At 54.0% G+C, this 20,680-nt stretch overlaps 1 protein-coding gene across 50 annotated transcripts in view; it reads left to right on the forward strand.

The window, feature by feature from the left end:
* Positions 1-20,680, forward strand: part of CELF4 (CUGBP Elav-like family member 4) — a 322,490-nt gene that overhangs the window by 220,838 nt on the left and 80,972 nt on the right. The gene's annotated exons all lie outside the window — the stretch shown is intronic.

Here is a 20,680-nt window from a genome sequence, read left to right on the forward strand (position 1 = left end):
CATGGTAGACAGCAGCCCACAGGCTCTGCTGGATGGAGCATAGTCATGGAGCAGAGGACACTTGGAGCTTCCAGGCAGCCTGTGCCCTTGCTGGACCAGGAGTTGCTGTGTGAACCGTCTGCACTGTCCTGACCCCAGAGCCAGGTGGAAAGCCCTAGGCCTTCTGTTTGCTGCATTCCAGTGGGATGCCTCTGTGCCTGCTCAGGCTGAGTGGCCCCCACTCCTTTAATCCTCCTCTGGTAAAGTGAATATACTTTCCTGTGTCTGAACACGCTGCACAATTTGACCTAAATGCCACATCCCCATGTGGGCTCCAGCTTAGACCACCCCTACTGTCAGCAGCACGTTGCATGCTGAGCTGGCTGCAGTGTGGGCACTCTGCCCCTGTGGAATGCCAGGGCTGCTGATTACACAGACCAGAGCCCGGCCTGCCATCCCCTGCAAGGCCCCTGGGAGGACACACAGCCACACCCATGGAGCCTGGTGATTCAAACCATGATGGATCCATTTCCTGCACGCAGTAGCCAAATCCTTCCCTGAAACCTCACTTCCTATCTAAGTGCCCTACTGAACCCATACTAGTGAGTCTCAGTGGCTGGGGCACTTCCCTGCTCACCAAGGTGTTTCTCGTCACCATCCCTACTTTAAGCAATTGTTCTAGAGAAGAGAAATTAGGCATTTCCTGTATGAAGCGCTGGGGACTGAGCAGTGGAAGCTACAAGTGTCTCAGACGTTAGCTTGATGCCACTGAGAGAATGTCCAATAGACAAAAACAGCTGACTCATGCATGGAGTGAGCCTCCAGTCAGTGGAGACATTCATGCCACAGTTGCCTGTGAGATGCTGCCAGCAGCTTGTACCTGGTAGGATTAGAGCCCGTTTGTCTTCTCTGAGTCTGTGATTCACTGTCATTGTCATCTGCATCAGCATGGACATGTAAGACTTCTTTAGCGTGGAAGCTACAAGTGTCTCAGACGTTAGCTTGATACCACTGAGAGAATGTCCAATAGACAAAAACAGCTGACTCATGCGTGGAGTGAGCCTCCAGTCAGTGGAGACATTCAAGCCACAGTTGCCTGTGAGATGCTGCCAGCAGCTTGTGCCTGGTAGGATTAGAGCCCATTTGTCTTCTCTGAGTCTGTGATTCACTGTCATTGTCATCTGCATCAGCATGGACATGTAAGACTTCTTTAGCGTGACCATCTGAGAAAACCCAGCACACCTCTGCTCAAGGATCTCAGGCTGGCTGCCCCTGGTGTAGAAGATGGAGAGCCCACTGACCACTGGGATCCACCCTCAGGCCTGTGGGACTGGGAGACAAGAGAGAGAACTCAGCCCAGGGATAGTTGTTGAGTGAATAACAAGAGAATTAATGAATGATCAGCCACAAGATCGTGTCCCCACTGAAGCTTCTTCCTGGCCCATGTTCATCCTCAGTTCAGAGAACCTGCAGGCTCTCCTTGGACTCTCCCACTGTATGAGGACCCAGCCCAGGACCTCATGAGAAATGCTGTAATGTTGACCCTGGGACCCCAGCGACATTATCACCTGCTTGAGGAGCCCCCACTCCGTGAGGGCTAAGCCCAGTGCAGCTGGCAAAGGCACAAGCCTGAGAGCTTGGAGAGCCGCTAACCAGCTTCTCCCTCTCACTGACGTGGTGTTTCTGAGGTCAGAATGGGTGCCCCAGACTGGGTGTTGGCTGCACTTCAGGAAGATTTCCTGAGGCTGGGGTTGGTAGGAAATTGTATACAGACATCTACCATGCACTGCCAGGCTGGGCATTGTGGTGGGAGTCACAAAGGGGAGACCCCATTTCAACTACATGACAGTGGAAGCTGCTGAGGCTGTTAAGGAGGAAAGGGCTTAACAAAGCCGTGCTAAGTAAGGATTAATATGGCGATAGCATGTGGGGTACACTGTATGGGGGAAACAGCAGGACACACAGGATCCCAAGTTACTGGCAATCCCAAGACTGGGAGTGGCTGTGCCTTCGGAAGCTCAGTGCTTACCCTCTCGCCTTGGCTTTGCCCCCTGCCCCCTCTCTGCCATGTGTTCATTCACTGGCAGGTGCATGGCCATGTGTCCACACACAATAAACCCAGCAAGATTCCTTTCAGGCCCCCCCTTTTTTTTTGAGACAGAGTCTCACTCTGTCACCCAGGATGGAGTGCAGTGGCGTGATCTCAGCTCACTGCAACCTTCGCCTCCCAGATTCAGGCAATTCACTTGCCTCAGCCTCCCATGTAGCTGGGATTACAGATGCATGCCACCACACCTGGTTACTTTTTGTATTTTTAGTAGAGATGGCATTTCACTATGTTGGCTAGGCTGGTCTGTAGCTCCTGACCACAAGTGATCCACCTGCCTCAGCCTCCCAAAGTGCTGGGATTGCAGGCATGAGCCACCATGCCCAGCCGCCTCTCAGGCCTTTGCACACACATGGCTAACTGCATGAGCACACTCACACGCACACAAATGTATCTACGTATCCATCTGCGTGGACCCACATAGCCAAGCTCTGATAAACATCCTGCCTCCCCCAGGCACAAGCCAAGCCCCCACTTTCTGGTCAAGGGATCCATCTGGGGGACAAACACTCTCCCTCCCCCATACAGAAGCAGTGGCTTGGCAGCAGGGTAAAATTTATCATCATTATCCTAATATCATCTCCAGGCTTGGCAGTGGCAGTAGCTAAAGAAAATACCAAGGCTTAACTTGGGGTGTGCAGGAGAGAGAGGCAGGAGATAGGAAATATGATTTATGATGGAAATCAATGCAATCATAATACTTTGTGCTTATAAAATTGGGCTGCGCCTCCTGTGCCCACACAGCCCGCTTCAGCTCTGCCTGTCAGAGGAGGCTGGGAATCCTGGGCTCTGGGATCAGGACAGATGCAGAGACCCAAATGATGGCCACTACCCATCCCCTTGCCTGGTCTTCCTTGGGGCAGTGGGAGTTCAAGGCATTGTCCAGAGAGAAAGGTGGAGGGAAGCAAATGGACATCAAACTGGCCTTGGGGCATGGTGCTGGGCATGGTTGCCATGTGGCTTATTCTGCTTTCAAAGCCAGTCTGTGAAGGTAGATCACACACACACACACACACACACACACACACACACGGCTCCTGCATCTTTAAATCCATAAAATGAAGCAAGAGCACAGAGAACTTAAAATCTTTTATTTTGAGTTCAAGTCACTGGTAGTCATGGCCGAGCTAGTCTTGACATCACATGGCCTGGTGCACAGTGGAGCCCAAAGATTGTAGGGGGCTGCCATGACATGGGGTGTGAGAGGCCCCAAGAAGGCTCCACTCCACCCAGAACAACCCACCGCCTGCCGCCCCAACACCCAGAATTCCACCATTAGCAGTATCCTTTTGAGCTAAGCAATGTTTTATTCGGTGTCCCTGTCCCTTTGTGACACTGACAGGTGCAGATAATGGTGACAATGATAGTAGTGATAGTGGTGGCAGTGGCAGTCATCGTGACAATGGTGATGGTAACAGATGGTGGCAGTGGTGGCAGTGAAAGTGGTGGCGATGATGATGATGGTGACATGGTGGTGGTGATGGTGGCAGTTTTCCAGATGTTTATTGCAAACATGGGGCAGGGGTCAGGTTAAACACAGCCAGGCATTTCAGGGAGAACCGGAGATAAACTTGTTTCTGCTTCACAACTTTTCTAGAGGAACTGAACCAAGAATCCTATCTCTGGCATGGTGGCCTGCAAGAGGGTAGAGGCAGAAGTGGGTGGAGCGATCTGCCTTTCTGGTAGACTTGGACATGAGCATGCTTCTGCCACCAGGAAGCAAATTTTGCACCTGCACCGTGTGGCAAACCATTTGTGCTGAAGATAAAGGGGCCCAGGTGACGGGAATGTGACTTCCGAGGCTGGGGACGCTGCCACCTGGAGTTGAAGCCGTGGTCACTGAGGGAACTTCCCTGCAGGGACATTTCCTCCTCAGACCCTCCTAGAACATGCCAGGGCTGGGGGCAGAGGGGTGAATGAACGAATGAGGGAGGGAATGAATGAAATGCCATCCGGAACAGCTGCCTCCTGACTGCACCTGCCGAACTCAGTGGCTGGCCGGGGAAGACATTAGACCCTGGGGAGGTGGGGTCTGGTGAGAGAACCAGGTATCTGGGGACACAGGAGCTGTGCTGAAGGTGGGCAGTGTTGAGGCCAGACCATCTCAGAAAAGGCCCTCAGGCAGCTCTGAAGATGGGAGGGTGTGAGGCTCACCATGGGAGGCGGTGGGTCTCGGCAGTCTCCCCACCATATCCTCCCTTCCTTCCGTTTGCGAGGCACTGGAGTCCAGGCCAGCTGGGTCCACACTGTGAGCTTCCTGTCCTGCCCGCCAGACCCCAGGGCCACCAAGGGCCCGTTTCTGACTAGTGCCTCTGAGCCACTGACAAGGAAGCAGAGACAGGAGATGCTGCCCAAGCAGAAAGGCTATAGCCTGGGAGGATCGACAGACAGACCACCAGGCCTGCAAGAACCAGGGCACAGCCAGAGATGGTTGGGGTTCGGGAGGGACAGTGAGACGGAAAGAAATGAAGTGGGACGGGGCCAGAGCCTCAGGTCATAGGGCCAGCCCGACAGCCCCACCTGGGGTCGGGGTGACAGCGCTGGCATTTCGAAGGACACCCCAGGGCCAGCACCTGCCTTGAAGAGACCTCAGGAGCTTGATAGACTTTCCAAACCTAATTAGTGTTTAATGGCCTGGAGAGACACCGCATCCACCGTCATCGGCTGCGCACGCCATCCAGCTTCAGGTTCTTAATTAACCTTTAAGGAGATGAGCTGCTGGTGGCTGCCTCAGGAGGCCACATCCATCCCTGCTGGCATGCATGTGTGCCAGGGCCCATGGGCCCTCTGGGTCCACTGTCACACATGTGAGTCGGAGGGTGACACCAGCCACCCTTCAAAGCAGGTTTTCAGAAATGGCCAGTGGACAAATTTCCACTGAGGTGTCCTGGACTCCTGGGTGGGGACCTGGGCTTATGGAGGGGAGACAATGCTAAGACCTGCACAGGACAGGCCACCTGGGGTGGCTCATGACTGTAAACTCAGCTTTGGGAGGCCAAGGTGGGAGGATTTCTTGAGCCCAGGAGTTCGAGACCAGCCTGGGCAACAGAGACACCTTCTCTACAAAAAAATGTTTTTGAAAAATTAGCTGGGTGTGGAGGCACATGCCTGTAGCTCCGGCTACTTGGGAGTCTGAAGCAGGAGCCTGAGTCTGCTGCTCTCTAGCCTGGGTGACAGAGCAAAGCTCTGCACGGGATAGAGAAAAGGAGAGAGGAGGAGACTGGCACCCACCGCAGCCATGACGGGCGCATTCTGGCTGTGAGTGCTCCCTCAGTGAGGCTCCTGGGGCCGGCCATGGGATGTGTGGCCAGCAGACTGAGCAGATGGGCTGTGTGATCTGGGGAGGTGGCAGCTGCTCCTCAGGGCTCAGAAGTGTGCGGCAAAGAATGTCAGAGGAGGCCAAATGCAGGACCGTAGCACTGAGATTATGAATGCCTGGAACAGGGCTGGAGTCCAAGCTGGGGAAGCAGAAGGTATTGGAGGGAAGGAGTTGGGCCCCTCGGCAGTGGCAGTGATATTCCTGCCACAGCAGGCTGGGGATGTCAGGCCTTGGGCTGGAGGCTGTGCCAGGGAGAATGACCAGAGTCATCCAGCATATGTGGTGGAAAGGGGAGAGGTTGGCAGTGGAGATTCGGAATTACCTCCACGGGAGTGCAAGTTGAAGAAAGAGCCACAGGCAGAGTCTCTAAGGGGAGAGGAGAGGGGGACAGCTTCAGGGGCAGTGCACCTGTGAGAAGCCTGATGTTCAGGAGTCAGGGAGGACCTGAGCCACCTGCCCAGACACAGGCCAGGGAGGACAGGGAATTCAGAGGACAGCTAGAGAAGACACAGTGGAGGCCACATACACACACACACACACTGCATGCACTGAATTGCATACTCACACGAGAACATGCACACGCATGCATTTGCACGTGCAGCACACACCTCACACACTTGTAGTCACCCGTTTACATGGCCCACCCACACCCTTGCACACCCACTCACACAGACCTCTCACCACACACTCCAGCCCTCACGCACACACGCTCACACCCACACCTGAGCCTGACACCCTTGCAGGCAGTGCCTGTGACCCAGAGACCCTGGCGTGTTCCAGGAGGAGGGCAGTGATCGATGCTTATTAATGAAGCTGCCCCGGAGATGGCTAATTGATGGCGGTGCACGGCTGTTGTCTGGAATTTAACCCGATTCATCATTAGCCTGTTGGAAGCTGGAGAGCTGTGTTAATTAAGGCCAGGAAAAGAGACTTGGACGAGCTGGCGGTACAGGCTCATGTTAGAAAACGGGAGAGCAAGGGGCAGAGGGAGGGAGGGGGAGTAGAAGGAGGGAGGGGAAGAGAGAGAGTGTGTGTGTGTGATTAAATCTAAAGCCCAGAGACAAAACAAATTCCAAAAAGCAAATGTCGGTGCCATTTCTAGGATGACTCAGGTTTGCGCTTGGCCGGCATCATCAGGCTGTGGCGTGGGGATTAAGAGCAATTTCCTCTCCATTTGTCATTTACTTGGTGTGGGCCTTGTTTTTTCTTTTAACATGCCTGGGGACTCTCTGCTGCTCTCGCCAGGCCTAGGACTGAGGCCCGGGAGCCACAGGAGAGAGGAAGGAGCCGTCCCTCAGGGTCAGAGCCAGGTGGGGATGCAACCACAACCCCTCTCCTGGCCATGGAGAGGCTCAGCTTAGAAACAGAGTCCTGGGGGAGTCGCGGCAACAGTTACACAGGGGCAGTCTGGAAGGTAAGGGAGACTGTGCCCTTGATAGCACAGACAAGGGTCTCCGCCCAGCCACCAGGGGCCACAGTGCCACCCCCTCTCACTCCCACCCAGCCAGTGTGCTCTAAATCGCCAATGGCGGTGGTCCTACTGTGGGCTGGGAAGGGCCAATCACAGCTGGAGAGAGCCCCTCACCAGGCCCAGGACCCCACATCTGAGGGCTCCTAGACAGGTGTGAGCTGTCAGGGTGTTGGGCCCAGAAACCCAGTGGTGAAGGGAGACCTGGGAGTTTAGATGGAAGACCCTGAAACCTCAGGGCTGCATAGTGGCCCAGCACTGAGGGCAGACCCTGGAAGATGGGCTTGAGTTGCCCAGTGGGGCACTGGTGGCAGGCAGGGTGGATGAGGGAAAATGCAGGGGAGATGAGCTGGGGCTAGAAACACCTCCTTTCTAATCATGAGAGCTGGCCATCATAGGTTAGGACACCCCACGCAGGAGGGAGCTTAATTCCAACACTAAGTGTGTGAGCAAATACCCAAGAGCCACAAAGGAACTTTCAGGAGAGTGGAGGCCAAGTGCAGGACTGCGTGGCTGGGCATTCAGGGAATCAGGCTATAGTGCACAGCCAGCACCTGGGAAGGATGGACCCAGTGCCTTCCCAGCAAGGCCCTTCTGGAGACTGGGTGGTGGCTCCAGAAGGGAAGAGTCACTCATGTTTGCTGTGCCATCCAATTCTATAGAACAAGGCCTGGCACACAGAGGTGCTCAGTAGATGAATGGATGGATGGATGCATGAATGGATGGGTGGCTGGATGGATGAATGGATAGATGAATGGGTGGATGGATGGGTGGATGGATGGATGGATGGATGGATGGGTGGATGGATGAGTGGATGAATGGGTGGGTGGGTGGATGGATGGATAGATGGATGGATGGATGGGTGGATGAGTGGATGAATGGGTGGATGGATGGATGGATAGGTGGATGGATGGGTGGATGGATGCATGGATGGATGGGTGGGTGGGTGGATGGATGCGTGGATGGATGGATGGATGGATGGGTGGATGGATGGATGGATCGGTGGGTGGATGGATGGGTGGATGGATGGATGGATGGGTGGATGGATGCGTGGATGGATGTGTGAATGGATGGATGGGTGGATGGATGTGTGGATGGATGGGTGGGTGAGTGGATGGGTAGATGGATGGATGGATGGATGGATGGATGGGTGGATGGATGCATGGACGGATGGGTGGGTGGGTGGGTTGGTGGATGGATGGATGGATGGAACGATGGATGGATGAGTGGATGGATGGGTGGGTGGATGGATGCATGGATGGATGAGTGGATGGATGGATGGGTGGGTGAATGGATGGATGGGTGGATGGATGGGTGGGTGGATGGATGGATGGGTGGATGGATGGGTGGGTGGATGCATGGATGGGTGGATGGATGTGTGGATGGGTGGATGTGTGGATGGGTGGGTCGATGGATGGATGGGTGGATGGATGAGTGGGTGGATGGGTGGATGGGCAGATGGGTGGATGGATGGATGGGTGGATGGGTGGATGGATGGGTGGATGGAATGGGTGGATGGCTGGATGGATGGTTAGATGAAAGGAGTGTGTGGCCCATCACAGCAACAGCTTCAGTGCAGGTAGACCAACCAGAGGCATGGCCTCCCCACCCCATTCTCAGCTCTTCCCCAGAGATGATCCAACATCTTCAGTTCAGTAGAGCCTGAAAGAGCCTGAGGATTTCAGAGTGGAAAGGAAAAAAATCAAATGTTAGGTATTCCTCAAAATGACAGAAATACTAAGACAGGCAGGGAAGAAGTGAGAGGAGGAGGAGAAATAGGAAGAGGGGATAGAGGAGAGGAAGAGGAGGGGGAGGAAGGAGAGAAAGAGGAGGGGAAGAAGGGAGAGGAAGAAGAGAGGGAGGAGAGAAAGGAAAAGGAAGAGGAGGAGGAGGAAGAGGAGGGGGAGAGGGAGGAGAAAGAGGAGGAGAAGGGGAAGGAGGGGAAGGAGGGGGAGAGGAAGGAGGGAGAGGAAGAAGAGAGGGAGGAAAGAGAGGAAAAGGAGGGGGAAGAGGAGGAGGGAGAGGAGGAGAAGGAGAAGGAGGGGAAGGAGGGGAAAAGAAGGAGGGAGAGGAAGGGGAGAGGGAAGAGGGCGAGAGGAGAGGAAGAAGAAGGGGAGGAATGGGAGGGGAAGGAGGGAGAGGAAGAGGAGGGGAGGAGAGAGAGGAAGGGGAGGGGAAGAAGGGATGGGAGGGGTAGGAGGGAGAGGAATGGGAGGGGAAGGAGGGAGAGGAAGAGGAGTGGGAGGAGAGAGAGGAAGGGGAGGGGGAAGAGGGGAAGAGAGAGGAAGAGGAGGGGGAGGAGAGAGAGGAAGGGGAGGGGGAAGAGGGGAAGAGAGAGGAAGAGGAGGGGGAGGAGGGAGAAGAAGAGGAGGGAGAAGAAGGGAGGATAGCTGTCACTTATTTTCTGGGCTTTCACTAGGCGCCAGACAGGATACTCAGAGCCTGGCAGGATCAATCACATTTAATCCCCTCCACACCCCATGAGGGGATACGTGGATAGGCCGCTCAGAGGTTAAGAAACAGCCCTGCCTTGTATGAGCAAGTATGAGGCAGAGGTAAGACCGAAATCCAGGTCTCACAACTAAATCAGGGCCTGTTTCATCTAAATTATCTATTCACCGCTGTTATTTAAAAAATTGCACGCCCTCACTCCTCCACCCTGAAGAGGGTTAGCGACCCAGCCCGGCCATTCCGGCTAATTAGCTTGGTTGCCACGGCAGCAAATCTTAATTAAGACCACAAGGATCCTCCCACCCTTGCCAGTGCGGCCCTAGCGCATTCTCAGGAGCAGGACGGACCTGGGGCTTGGAGACAAAGAACCCTCTGCCCTTGGCAGTGCGGGCCTTGGAGAGCCCTGGCTGAGAGGTTCGGGCACGAAAGCCCAGCGGCAGCAGGGTCACGGGTCCACCAGTTCCATCTTGGTGATTTTCACTGTGTCCTTCCACCTTACCTGCCACTGGCGGGAAGCATCTACCCACAAATATGGCTCCAAACCCATAGCAGGGAGCGGCTCCCTCCTTCCCCTTGGGAAACCAGCACTGGACTTGGGGCTGGACCTCTCGAGGGAACTTTGACCACTGTGAGGGGCACCTCTTTCATTTGTGCCAACCCAGCCCTGCCCCTTAGGTGCAGGGAAAAGCATTTTGTAGAGAGATGGGAGAGGATAGAGGCTCAGAGAGGGATGGGAGAGAGTGGGGAGAGCAGGGAGGAGGAGCGGCAGCCCCGCCGGCCCACCAGGCTCTGTCACGGCTGCTCACAGCTTCTCTCTGGACACTGCCGAGCAGAGCAGCCTGTTGCATAGCAACTGCCTGGGCTTGTTTGTTGGGGGCTGGACCAAGGAGGCTACATGGGCTGCAAAGGGTGCTGCCTGGACCGAGCCACTGCGTCCCACCCCACATCTCCCAGACCCTTTGCAAGTGAAAGGTAGACAAGGTCAGGCTTGGACTGCAGTGAGGAGTCATTCTACCAACCAAGAATAAAAACCGATCTGGGGAAATTTGGGTCAATTCATCAAGCACCTCCTATGCCCAAGCCTTAGGCTCCTGTCATCCCACGCGGGGTAAGGCACCTGGTGCCAAGGTAATGCTGGCCATTCTTGGACTAAACAAGCATTTGCCTGGTGTTTTGGTCAACTGTGTCCAGCCACCTTTGACCTCCTGCACACACAGCTGCCTCCTTGCTCTTTCCAAATGCGGTCCTAGGGCAATGCTGTCTGCAGACTAGCAGTGGCTCCCACTGCCCACTCTACAAGCTCAGGGCCTCCTCGGCCACACCAGGTCCTCCCGGCCTCCACCTGCCTGCTGTCCTCCACCCTCGGCGACTTGCTGCACGTGCTTTCATACCCTGCTGGCCCTTCCCTCCACTCTCCTCCAGGTCCTTGGTAGTTATTCCCACCCCCACTCCATCCACATCCTGCCCACCCCATGCGTTTGCTCACCTGACATGTTAGCTTTCAGGAAGGACCGAAGGACTTGAGCCCCGTCATGAGGTCATGGAAGGTCTGGAGCATGGGAAAAGGACTTGAAAACTCTCTCCCACTACAGCTCACTCATGCCTCCGAGCCCCAAGTGCACACCCCTGGCCAGGCACACAGCACCAGCCCACACGCCTGACTCCTTCCATCCTGACTCAAAGCCGGCATGCCCAAGTCCAGCCTGACTCCCCACCATGCCATTACCATACTCAGGAGCCTGTGCGGCTTCTCTCAGCGACCTGCCCATCATCTCTTTGAGGGCTACTTTCTACAGAAAGTGAGTCCAGAGGTGATGCCTGGAAAGGTGATAAGTGTAACTGAGTGGACCCAATCACAGAAGGCTTGCTGGAGGAGGCAAAGGCCTGAGACTTCACTTTGCAGACAGCTATCAGAGGAGAGGTGAATAATGGAATGCAGCCAGTATGGGGACTTAGTGAGACATGTCTGCAGGTTACCGTGACACGACCTCAAGTGCTCTGTCCAAGGGACAGGGCATCGAGGGCAGAAGGGACAGCCAGCCCCACCGAGGCAGCCCAGCACTAGAAGTCTGAATGAGGAGAGGGGTGAAGAGCTGACAGGCCCTACATGCCGATATGTGTCCTGACCCGACAAGCATCAGATGGCCTCCTCAGAGTGGGGAGTGGGAGCAGAGACCAGATTTATTAAAAAATCTTATCTGGAGGGTTTGCATTTTAATGGGCTCTGGATTTGCATATTTTAACAATAACCTCTGGTTCTTCTGTCTGGTCGGTGCTCACTGGCTGTCTCTCTAAACGATGATCACCGCCGCTTCAGTAAACCCTTCCTAATCCAAAGGTGCAACACGCCACTTTGCTGGAGGAGGGAGGATTAAAGGGCCTTTTTCTTTGGGCTGGAAAAAAGGCTGTCCGGCGGTGACCCACTTCTGGCCTCTGGACACTCTTGCTACAAGGGCACAGCTAAAGCAGGAGGGAATGAGGGCCGTGACAGGTGTGATGGGGGATTCAGTCATCATTTGGTCAGTACTTCCTGACCACCTACTGTGCATCAGGGCCATGCTGGGCTCTGCATGGACATCGGTAACTTCTCAGAGTAAAGACAAACATTGGACAAATAAATCCATAAATCTGTGCCATAGTAGTCCAAATCACAGCAAGACAATGAGGAAAGACAAGGGGAGCTTGAAGGGGCACCTAGTTTAGATCACAAGGGCAAGAGGGGCAACTGAGGCCCGAGGGAGGCTCAGGAGGTAGGCAGGAAGGAAGAGGCGAGAGCTGCTGTACCCGCAGGCAGCCTGGCGATCTGCCCCTCGTGCCCTAGAAGGGGTGCCACCAACTGGCCTGCCAGGGAAGGCCTCAGAATCTGGACCACGGTGGTGAGTATGGTGGTATCCAGGTGTCTCTGAGATCACCACAGAGAGTGTCCTGGAGTCAGAATTTTATGCTGACAACAGATGAGATTTCTTGAATCTCTAACCCCTCTCTATGGAATGCACCCTATGCGATTTATTAAGGAGGTAATTAAAACATTAATATATTTACAACAAGCTACAAATAATGTGTGGGGCTTCTGCGCTTCCCCTGGGATCCAGTCTCACTAGGGTACTGCAGAAGCCCTCAGGCAAGGGTTCATTCTTTTCCTCCCACAGCAACTCCAAGCCTACTAAGCACAGGCCCTGGAATTCAGCAGGGCCTGTGATGCAGACTCTGCCCTCCTGGGGCTTTAAACAAATAATTTCATCATTAGTTAACTTGTTAATCAGAATTTGCTAGGCGCTGGAAAGGCAAAGTTCTGGTGGAGGTCAGGGTCTCTGGAGAGCAAACCCACCTTTGGTCCCCACAAGCTCACTGGTGATTTCTCTGTCCTTATCGAGTTGGTTGCATCACCAGGCTTTCATCCCTATGGCTGAACATTCTGGGCCTATCCTCTCAAAATGGCACAAAACTTATCTTTAAAAAATGGAGTAATGATCTTTCTGGGGACAGCACTAGTGCACAGACCTGGGCAATGCTTAAAACACCTGATGATCCACAAAACACCTGATGTCTTGTGTGGGCAGATGAAGATGGGGACCCAGAAAGGCATCCCTAGGGCAGTGTCATGGGCAGGTAACCCCATGCAGTCACACAGAGCCCCACACTCAGAAGGATCCCACGCTTGAGTTTTGGGCTCGGCAGTCTCCTTCTTGAAATCCATTTTTTTTCTTTTTTGAGATGGAGTTTTGCTCTTGTCCAGGCTGGAGTGCAATGGTGCAATCTCGGCTCACCGAAACCTCCATCTCCTGGGTTCAAGGGATTCTCCTGCCTCAGCCTCCTGAGTAGCTGGGACTACAGGCACCTGTCACCATATCCAGCTAATTGTTTTGTTTTTGGTTTTTTGTTTGTTTGTTTGTTTTTGTATTTTTAGTAGAGACAAGGTTTCTCCATGTTGATCAGGTTGGTCTCGAACTCCCAACCTCAGGTGATCCACCCAATTCAGCCTCCAAAGTGCTGAGATTACAGGCATAAGCCACTACGTCCGGCCCATCTTGAAATTCTTAACACTTTATCTTTGAACGTGTACTTTGCAAGCGAAGTCCATGGGGCTTGGAGTCTCTGCTCCTGCACAGTTCTGCCTCTCTCCACCTGCCCAGTCCACCCATGTCCAGGGTCCCACCTGCAATCGCTGCTGTCCTTTGTACCAGCGAACAGTGGCCTGGGCAGAGGCTAAGAGGGTCAGGGTTGATCACATTCGCCCTGCAGCAGTCCAGGCTGGCTGTGCTGTGTCAGGTCTGGCCAGCCAAAAGAGGCCATGACTCAGCAAAGATGAGTCTCTTGCCCAGATACCTCACACGTCCCAGGCACAGGGTTTACAATACCCTTGAAAGTTGCCTGTCCACTGTGGGTTAGGGCTGAGGGCCCATGGGAAGAGGTGATGTCTGGCTTGACATCTCAGAACCCACCCTCAGCTGGGGCATGACACATTAGTCTACAGCCAATGAGAAGGGGAGCCCGGCCATCCTCAGGCCCAAGCTGCACCCCAGGCTGCAGGTGGGACTCCAGCAGCCTGTGAGGGTCCCCGTATTTGAAGGAGACATCCCTTGGGACCTGCTTCCTGCCTGGAGAGCCTCTCTTTCAGCCTTCCTGAGTTTGGCTTGTGTTTCCAGCTGAAGGCACCCTCCAGGCGTGAATCAGAAAACAGGAACTGTGTAATTTTGGTGATTCTGCATAGGAGGTAAATGCTCTGATATTTGCACTTAAAACTGGCATTGCACAAAATAAAGATGAACTGTAAAGTCCATGCTAATAATTTTAAATTTACAGTTGTCTTTACTTAAAATGACATCAAATAGCAAATAAAAAAAAATCATGATAAGTTGAGAGAGCAAGCAAAACCATGAGAGAAAGGAAAAGCTTTTCTATTTTAGCACTTTAATGACACTTTTTTTTTTTTTTTTTTTTTTTTTTGCGCTTGGAACAAGGGGTCCTGCAATTTACGTTTGTTTTCTCAAAGCAGTGATGCTGGCAGGATCAGGGCACAGACCCTCCCAGTGAGCTCTGATGTGCAGGCCTGCTGTTTCACTGTTTCCATGACCATCGTGTGTGCTGGGACGGGGATGGGGGGCAGAGGATAAAACCTGAGTTTTCTGGGTGGACACGACCTGGTGTTGTCCTAAAAGAGCAGGGTAGATGATGAGCAGGGCCAAGTCCACACAAGCATGCCCACGAGTAGGTGGACAAGGACTGCCCTCCTCAGAGACCACACAGCAGTGACGAGGTAAGAGCTGCCCTCCTGGTGAAGGCTGTGGGTTTGGGGAAGATACGAATCTATGTCTCCAGTGATATTTCTCAGAAGCTTGGTGAGGTGAGCCCTTCTGCTGAGCAGGGAGCAGGTATCTCCAGGCACCAACATGTCCCGAAAGAAACCAGAAGGACCCTCATCTCTGACGTTTGTTGTTTAGATGGAGTCCTGCTCTGTCACCCAGGCTGGACTGCAGTAGTGCGATCTCAGCTCACCAAAACCTCTGCCTCCTGGGTTCAAGCAATTCTCCTGTCCCAGCCTCCCGAATAGCTGGGACTATGGGTGTGTGCTACTATGCCCAGCTAATTTTCCATTTTTTAGTAGAGATGGGGTTTCGCCATGTTGGCCAGGCAGGTCTCGAACATCTGACCTCAGGTGATCCACCGGCTTGCCTCCCAAAGTGCTGGGATTATAGGTGTGAGCTGCTGCGCCAGCCAGCTCTGAAGTTTGAATACTCAATCTGTACAGCATGCTGGCCACCCCACAGGCCAGTCCCCTCGGCTGTCAGCGCCTGCTGCCCCCAACCCCCGCTAGCTCCCTGCGGGGCATTGGTCCCCACCTTCCAGTGCAGGCTGGCCTTTGTTGAGAGCCTGCTCTTGCACGTCTTCCATTATCTCTTCAATCCTAATCCCCTGGCTCCTGCCGCAGTGAATTCTTTGAAGATGTCTGTGATGTCACATAGCACTAATCAGGTGTACACACACACTCCAGGGAGGAAGCACAGTCCTAAGGGTGGCTCTGGGGATGCAGAGTCAGTAGGGGCCCTGGTCTCCACTCTTGCTTGTGAAGTAAGTCTCTCTCCATCTCCATCTCCCTTTCTCTTTCTCTCTCCCTCTCTCTTTCTCTCTGTCACACACATGTACACACGCACACACGAGAGAGAGAAAGGAGGGCAGATTCGTGTGTGACAATCAGGAAGCCTCCTTGTAGGAGGTGAGCTTCAAACCTTGACTTTGGAGGGATAGGAGGGTTTGGATGCAATGAGGATTGACAGGTAAGCTTTCCAGGTGGGGAGAAAGTCAACCCCATTATTTCAGAGGTAGCACAGGTAGGGGGGCCCTGCTGGGACCCAGCATGAATGAGAGGGCACAGAGGTGGACCAGGGGCCAGCTCCAAGGAGGACCCATGATCCTGTGGGCAGTGACAGCTGTCCCTAGGAAGAGTGAGGCAGGGTGAGTGCAGGAGTGGACCCCCTCCGCCTCAGGCTTCTCCAGCTTTGGCTTTAAGCAAGCATCAGGCAGTGAAGGACAAGGGAGGCTCAGCTCCATTCCAAACCTCCAGGCCAACCCTCAAGACAGTGTTTGCTGCTGAAGGGGAAGCCAGGTGAAGACTTTCCCCTCCTTTGGTGGCAGAATGCAGTTGGGCACCACCACCCCCAAACAGGCTGTCCCTGCTCTGGCGAGTACTCATTTCAGCCTAGGGAGCCCTAGTAAGGTAGGGGAGAAGAGAAGTGTGGAGGCAGGAAAATGTCACACACCAGCCCAGTGAGCCAGCCCAGGTGGTACCAGGACCAGGAGAGGAGTAGCGGGAACTGGTGTGGTGAATCAGGGCCACCTACCCAGACAGGGGTGGCCTGCACCTTGGTCCTCGGGGAGGGGGGCAGCAGAGACCTGCAGAGGCTGGTGGGAGTGGCCTCAGCAGCACAGAACCAGAACCAGAGGCGAGAGGAGGCAGGGGAAGGAGGGAAAGCAGCGGGGTGGTTGCAGGAGAGTTGGGAAAGGGCAGCTTGGCCTGTCTGTCTGTCTGTCTGCCCACGAGCCACAGGCCTCCCCTTCCACAGGGAGCCACACTGGACAGGTGAAGCCTTTCAACCAGCTCAATCATCGTATTTATTCTAATTGTATCGTAATCGTCCCCAAGGAGGCTGGTTCAAATGAGCTTGACATTATTAAAATTTTAATGCCCAGTTTTCATAGCTGAATGAATATTTAAAGGGTATGTCCCAGCTTAAGTTATGATGATGAAGAAATTAATGGAATGTCTTGTTTAATGCATGGATATGTGTTGATGCAAAAAGTGGCAGAGGCATGGGGAGGGGGAAGGGAGGCAGAGCCTGAGCGGAAGGGAGGAGGGGAAAGGGGCCATCCACCTGCCCACTCCCTGCAGCAGGTGGGAGCGGACAGCTCCAGATCTGGGCCAGCCCACTCGCTCCCCCGGAGGGGCACCCGGCTGGAAATAAAACACAGTCCACAAGGCTTTGTGATGTCCACAGAGGATGGACCCCAGAAGCCTCCAGGGAGGCTGCAGGGAGCTGTTCCTGACCCAGGAAGGGCAGGCCTGGCTCGCCAAACCCCCTTCAGGCACCTGGAGGGGGACATCCACTAAAGCCATGGGGCCTTCATGGGGATGCTGCGGACATCTCAGAAAGAGGGTGGCAAGGAAGGCTCCTGTGCCCTAACTCAGATTCCCAGCAGCCACAAGCCCCAGGACCCTCCAGGGAGGGCAGTGTGCTGGTGGAGAGGAATGGCTGACAGAGGAGCAGAGACAGGGGCAGAAAGGGCACCAAAGGGGTCCTGAGGCCATGGCCAGGGTCCTGGGGGCAAAGTTACAGGAAAGGCACGGAGATGGTAACCGGCTCTTCTGGTCTTCCTCCTGGTCTCATTTCTGGCTCTTCCCTCCTCTCCCGGCTCTTCACCTCTGTTCGCCCTCGCTCTCGCCCTCGCCCTCTGCTCTCCCTCGCCCTCGCCCTCCCCGTCTCCAGTATTCTCTCCGCCTCTCCCCTCTCTCTGTCTCTGCCTTGTTCTTGTCCCATCTCTGCAGCCTGGCCCCGCCTCCTCCCCCAGGACAGATGTGTTCCATCCTCCTCCCTCTTCAGGGCAGAATCAGGGCTGGGTGAGGCTAGCCGAGGACTAGGGGAGGGAGGAAGGTCTCCCTTCAGGCCGGGGCCACCTGTGCAGAGCCTGTTCCAGCTGAGAAATCTTCCCGACCGAGCCTGACACTTTATTTCTGCTGAGAATTAAGAAAGCACAGGGCCGTATATTATCTCACCATCTAGCCCGGCAGCTCTCTGACAAGTCCCGCAAAGGCTGTCTGGATGCTGACCACCATGAGATTATAATGGGACATGAAAAATGACCCAGAAGCTATGGCTGCATAAGAACCAATTCAGTTCTACTTTACCAGTCTGCCTAGAGCACCCCGTAGGTGCCCAGGCCGTGGCTGAGGCAGGTGGGAGGCTGAATAAGACTCCATGTCCCCACTGTTAGAAAGCCCACAGGAAAACTGGAGAGAAGCCGAGGGGCCTGTGTGTAAGGGGTGAGCCCAGCAGCACACTATGGAGGAGGTCTGCCTACACCATCCAGGACCTGTCTGGTTGGGAGGGCTCCTGGGGCATCACAGCTGCCAGGCGCCAAGGGCAGTGGTCTGGCTGCCTATGACTGGGGTGGCCACTAGTGTGGAAGCCTTCATGCACAGGGAAATTTCATTTGCCATGGAAAATAGGACCCATCATATCAGAAATAGCTCTACCCTGGCCATGCCAATCCACAGGACTCACCCCAGCTGTTCTCAGGCCCAGATAGAGAAGACTGGCCATAAAACACAGAAATGAGATGCCAGGGAAGGAGTCTCCTCCAATGGTCCCAGCTGTTCGCTCACACGGGATGAGGCCCCTAGGCACATGGGGTCCTCCTGGCATGCTCTGGCCCCAGGAATGGAGGCTCCCGCCCCAGGAATGGCCTCGTTCCCCAGTTGGGACAGAGCAGCAAAGCCCAACCGGTTCTGGTTCACACCCCCATGTCCGCCCCTTCTCAGCCAGGCCTTCTTTCCATCCTTGCAGGGGAAGGCTCAATTCTTCATCTGGCTCCCTGCTTCCCTCTCTTTCCCTGCACCCCCCTTGCCCTCTGCCTGGAACTTTCCTGGACCATCCCAAGCCTATTCCACCTGTTCCCAGCATCGCCTAAATAAGCAGGCAGATGTCAGGAGTCCTGGGTTCATGTTGATATCACCATTTACAACCTTTGTGACCTCAAGCTAACTTCTTAACCTCTCTGAAACTCCATTTTCTTGACTGAAGTTAGATAGTCTATCTGCATACATCATAGAAGTTGTGATGATCTAGCAATGTGATGCATATATCAGCTATTCCCATTCTCAGGGGTTTGTGGGTCCTTGTGGAGGCCTGGGACACCTAAGCACCATTCCCACCTGCAAGTCAATTTCCAGCCTTGTGTATACCTTACAAACGGAAAATGAGGAGCTCCCCATAGTACCCTTCCCAATGGGGTTCCAACCAGCCTTCGTGAACTAGGGGGCTTTTTTGTTTGCTAGAGCCATCACAGCAAAGTACCACAGACTGGGTGGCTTAAACAAAGGAATCTATTTCTCACAACTCCAGAGGCTGGAAGTCCAAGATCACGGTGTGGGCGGTATTGGTTTCTGGTGAGGTTTGAAGATGGCAGCTGTGTCCTCCTGTGGTCTTTTCTCTGTGTGCACATCCCTGATGTCTCTTTCTCCTCTTGTGAGGCCAGCAGTCATATGGGATGATGGCCCTACTCTTATAACTACATTCAACCCTAAGTACCTCCTTAAAGGCACTATTTTCAAATACACTCACATTGGGAGTTAGCGCTTCACCATATGAATTGTGGGGGCACACTTCATAACAGAAGCCAAGTGGACTAGGCTTAAAGAATGAATAGCTGTTGAGAGGAGAAGGTTTCATGGCACAGCAGGGAGCGTGCAGGCCCAGGGAAGGGACTTGGGAAGGAGGATGCCGGGATGTGGGGTGGGAATGGTGCAAGAGGCAGTGGGGCCAGATTTTGGGGAGGTCAGGCAGAAAAGATACTTGATTTGATGGCCCAAAGAACCTGGCCTCAATCTCCCTTTATGGGATGAGTATTTTACTTCTTCCTTGGTCCCCTTCCTCCTGGAGCAGCTGGGGTCAAATGAGATAAAATATGGCGAAGCCAAAGGCCATTGCATGAGCAACACTGTACCTACTCATTCTGGCTGAATCCCAGCTCCGCCACTCCTCAGAGCTTTGTTCTTCTCATTGAAAAGATGGATATAATAATCCCTACCTTAGAGAATTGTAAAATTACATAAGCAGGAAAGCTGTAGAAATATGTCAAAGAGAACATCAGGGTTGGAACTGGGTCCAGATCAGTCCTTAAAATCTGGTTAGGGGAGAAGAACGTCACAGGTTCAGGGGAAAAGAAGCCTAGAAGGACTGGGCATTGCAGGAGGACAGGCACCCAAGAAAAGGGTGGATGCTGAGTCCCAAACAGCACAGTCACCTGGCTCCCTCCTGGAGTCCTTCTCCCATAGCCAGATGTCTGGTTGGCCTTCTGGATCCTTCCCTCATGGACTGGGAAGGAGCTGGTTCATGGGGAAGCCAGAAACTTCATTACGTTCCTCCTCCTTCTCCTGGATTGGAGTTTGCTGTACCATGGCAGTGTTCTCTGCTGCCGGGGCTTGGGCACAATGCACCTTACCTTCCCTCAATTCCATAAGGGATGTCCAGTGGGGACCTGGTGGCGAACAATGACACCTCAGCCCCTCTCGGTGGGATGACCCTGGCACCATCCCCTGCCACCTCCGGCTACCTATGCCTCCTTCCTTGTTGACTGCGTCCTGCCTCCTGTCTCTGTCCTTCCCGGCCACGGCTCTGCCCTTCCCATAGCCTCGTACTCACCTTGCTGAGTCACGGGCACCCATACTCCCCCATCCAGTTGTCTTGACGCAGCCAAAACTCACTTCAAGTCCTAGACCAGAAGGCAGGAGGAAGCTTGTGATGGCTGGTCCAGCTGCTCGCTGTACGGGAGAGAATTGGCAATGGAAGGTCTCAAGGCACGGGACAGACAGGCAGAAATCACCCTGCAGGCCCCGCTTCCCAGCCGTGCCCTACCACATGGTGGCCTTGGGAAGCACCTGAACACCTCTTGGCCTCAGTATCTCCATCTCTAAAATGGGGGTTTATCTGCTCTGTTGCCTCTCTGAGTCTGAGTTTGTGAGAGAAATGCAGATGCAAGAAGGGCTCAGGGAGGTGCATAAGGGCAGAAGCACTGGCAGAGACATCAAGTTGAAGTTTACTTTTGTGATCCTCCTCATGTTTACTGCTTAAAACACGCTGGG

This window comes from Saimiri boliviensis, chromosome 13, assembly GCF_048565385.1.
Source record: "Saimiri boliviensis isolate mSaiBol1 chromosome 13, mSaiBol1.pri, whole genome shotgun sequence".
In the NCBI taxonomy this organism is placed as follows: Eukaryota; Metazoa; Chordata; class Mammalia; order Primates; family Cebidae; genus Saimiri; species Saimiri boliviensis.